Raw genomic sequence first — 3778 nt, forward strand, 5'->3', positions numbered from 1 at the left:
TTTAAATTGTAGATGGTTAAATAATAGATTCAAAGTTTTTATGAACTGCCTTTACCTAAAGTGGATGAGTGGTTAAAGTTTTGGCCTCTGGAGACTGGAATATCACTACTCCATAAAATATACGATCTATTCTGCCTAAACCTTCTCTAAAACAAAATCATAAATAGTTTCATTTGTTTGCTTGACTACTACTGTATCTTAGGGAAACGAATAATCACAGATTGCTAAGTTATGTGTCATAGACTCTAACCAAAACTACCATTTCTGGTTGACTGACTTTTCGTCGGTATTGCGTCCCACTCATTAATTGTAAATTAATTACAGAGAGTTGCATTTGTTGTAATTCGTTTCGAGGCCGGGTTTAACTTATAGCGGTTAATTTACCGAGTTGCTGATGAAAAGTACGAAATACGCGCTGCAATGGAGCTGAACACCTCCACTCAGTCAATCCTGTTATTCCGTTGAATGAGCTAAAACAAAAAACCTTTGTGGCGGCGGGTGCTGCTGATTGGCTGCCCTCTGTATGGTCATTAATTCAATATTAGGGACGGCTACACTTCAATCATCCAAGGGGAGCTGACCAGACCGTTTAGTAGCCAGAAAGGAATTTAAATTTCAAATTAATAGCACTCACCTGGTGAAAATTTCGGACTCTGTCAAAACATATATGTATATGTTTTTTGAGTGGGCAGATTCCAAAAGCACCGGACAAGGAGGGGTAATACTACTCAAACGAAACTGAGTCGTAAAAGTAAGTGATCTCCCAAAGGTTTGTATTTCACATACTCTGTCGAAATTAGGTTTAAGTGCAGACATTTCAGGTACTTGCAAATTAACACGTGAATTTTTATAACAAAAATTTGGAATGCACATGCATGAAATTGATATTGCATCACTCAAAAATGTATTGTTTCATGCCATTTTAAAAATATTTGAAACGTTTCTAAAACAAGATAGCACAGGAAAAAATCTTTTAAAAAATACCTTGATTGATACCATATTAAAACTACATTTAATGCTTTAAAATTTTGAAACCAATCTTAAAGAAACAGCTTAAAAGGTGTTTAAAAAACATTATACAATATATAAATAATATTGTTGTTTTCTTAGTGCAAAGCTACACAATGAAGTATTTGCACTTTCTTCACCGCGGAAAATAGAACTTGGGATTTTATCACTGTAAATGGGTAAACTGACCGTTGACTCACCGGGGGGGGGGGGGGATGGGGATAATATATGAATAGTTTTATACCCTTTCTAAAATTTAGTACTTCAACCTTTATAGTCTTAAAATAGACAGTAGACACAGGTTATTTATCTTACTATAATGGATGTAGCGAATGGCACCACAGACAAAAAATCTATAAAACAATTCACACTTTGGCTATTCAAGATTCAAACAATTAGAAAAATAACTGTGGTATATGTAACACAATCTATGTATGAAACTCAAAATCTGTCTGTTTGCTTGCTTGCTTGTTTGTACGCCGCGTTCTCTGCACAGGTCACACTTTCCTCACGTGATATACGTTGATATATGTGTCTATCGTCTGCTATCCGAACCAGTAATTTTATCGTAAACATATGCATTACACGAATAAATTCTATGCAGACTTGAAATTTTTTGGTAAGTTCATTATATAATATAGCATTACAAGCCTATTTAGTTATGTATCATTAACTACACATCTACTAATAGATAATATTGTTACGTATCTGCTTGTTTGTTAATTTCCGGTAAAATTCTTTCTGAGTGACTTCAGCGATACAAGTCCCTTCTTGCTTAAAACTAGTTTATTCTTGTTACAAACTTTGTAATACACTTAATTTCCACAGTCACTTTAAACTTAACTATTTTTATAAACACACGCTATAATTCAAAGCGATTCACACACTTTATTTATGGTGCCTACTGCTCGCTTGACTGAATTATCAATATCTCTCTTCAATCTATCTCCGGCTTATATACTAAAAAAGAGGGCGATTGGGACATTCGTGAGGTTCCCCGATCCTTCTAGAAACTCGAGCGCACATGCTCCCAGAGTCGCGTGACTTCCGCTGTCGTACCAATATATTTAACCTCACACATAAAAGAAATGTATGCAGAATCAAAATGTCGAGTGTGAAAAAGCAAACAGTAGGCCTAGCCTATAAAATGAAATAATGCCGTCTGCCATAAAATAGACTACGTGAAAAAGAGTAAGGCTTACATTATAATACTTATTGTGTAAAATGAGATTAAAGTCAAGTCAGCGAATGTATTTTATTCTACTTTATTTTTTTCTCCGGGTGGTTCGATACCTGGAAGTAGATTTTTTTTTATACATTATAAACTACAATATTGCATTTTGTTTGAAGTATATTTCACATATTAATGTCATAATTTGAATACGGTATCACATTCATAAATATATATTAAACTTACATTAAAGCAAATTGAACATAATATTAGATACATATTTACGTTTGAAATATTAATATTTGAAGAGGAAAGACGGGGGATGGGGGAATAGAGCTAGGCTACTCACACATATTTTATCCTTGCCAATGAAGGAAAAAAAAAACAACTAAAAACATCGTTCATAAGGAAGCCCTGATTTAAAACAGGTTCTTAGTATATTGTTACGACAGCGGAAGTCACGTGACACTAGTAACACGTCATGAACTTCTAGAAAATGCATGTCCCTTCGTGAAGCCTCGAGTGTTTACTAGATATGCGGTATTCTTGTATATAAGACCGCCAAGAAGTGACGGCAACAATGTAATTGAATTGCAGACAGAGATACAGACGACAATTAAGCCAAGCGCGTGAATCGTTCGTTCGTTGTGAATTATAGTGTTTGTTTAAGTTTTAGCGTGACCGTGGAAATTAAGTGAATTTCAAAGTTGTATTGAGAAAGAATAAACTAGTTTTATTTAAGAAAGGACTTGTAGCGCTAGAATTTCTTCGGAACACATTTTTACGGAAAATTAACAAACGAACAGAGACGTAACAAATTGGTGTTAGGAGTGAGATAAAAAAAACAAGATGGAAACAAGAAGCTGCAAATCAAACTACAGCTTAGCAGATTTGTTGGCAGCAATACAAGAACAGTAAAAGAAACAAGAAGAACGAGAAAATAAACAAGAAGAGACATTACAGCAGTGGTTGGAGGAAAAATAAAAGAAACAATAAGAACCAGAAAAGAAACAAGAAGAGAGATTACAGCAGTGGCAAGAAAAACTGCAACAGTGGCAGCTCGAACAGCAAAATAAACAAGAGATATGACAGCAGTTGTTGGAGGAAAAAGAAAAGAAACAAGAAGAGAGATTACAACAGCTATTGGAGGAGAGAAAAAATAAACAAGAAGAGAGACTACAGCAGTGGTTGGAGGAGAAAGAAAATGAACAAAAAGAGAGACTACAGCAGTGGTTGGAGGAGAAAGAAAATGAACAAAAAGAGAGACTACAGCAGTGGATGGAAGAGAAAGAAAATAAACATGAAGAAAGTCTCCAACAATTGAGAGAAAGCCAGAGTACACAAATGGAAAACATTAGTCAATTTCAAAGCAAATTAAATACATTTAAGAATGAGTTATTGTCTTTTACACAAGGAGGATACATTAACCATCGACTTAATCAGCCCCAGACAAAGGCAAGCCCCTAAATTCTAATGCAGTCATCTTCAGTCCTGTTCGAAGTCACATCCCAGATACGAATGTCAGCAATAGGGGTGATCCAGTACGAAGGAAGCCACAGGAATTCGATGGCAAGGCACCATGGGAAGCATATAGAGCAC

At 35.2% G+C, this 3778-nt stretch overlaps 1 protein-coding gene across 1 annotated transcript in view; it reads right to left on the minus strand.

The window, feature by feature from the left end:
- Positions 1-243: 243 nt before the first annotated feature.
- Positions 244-3778, minus strand: part of LOC106468784 (frizzled-2-like) — an 11776-nt gene continuing 8241 nt past the window's right edge. Inside the window, exons 2-3 of the mRNA XM_022397150.1 lie at positions 1272-1277; positions 244-255 (exon numbers count right to left, since the gene is read on the minus strand). The gene's annotated coding sequence lies outside the window, so the exon portion shown is untranslated. The remainder of the gene's footprint in view (positions 256-1271; positions 1278-3778) is intronic.

The sequence above is a fragment of the Limulus polyphemus genome, unplaced genomic scaffold, assembly GCF_000517525.1.
Source record: "Limulus polyphemus unplaced genomic scaffold, Limulus_polyphemus-2.1.2 Scaffold3163, whole genome shotgun sequence".
NCBI lineage: Eukaryota > Metazoa > Arthropoda > Merostomata > Xiphosura > Limulidae > Limulus > Limulus polyphemus.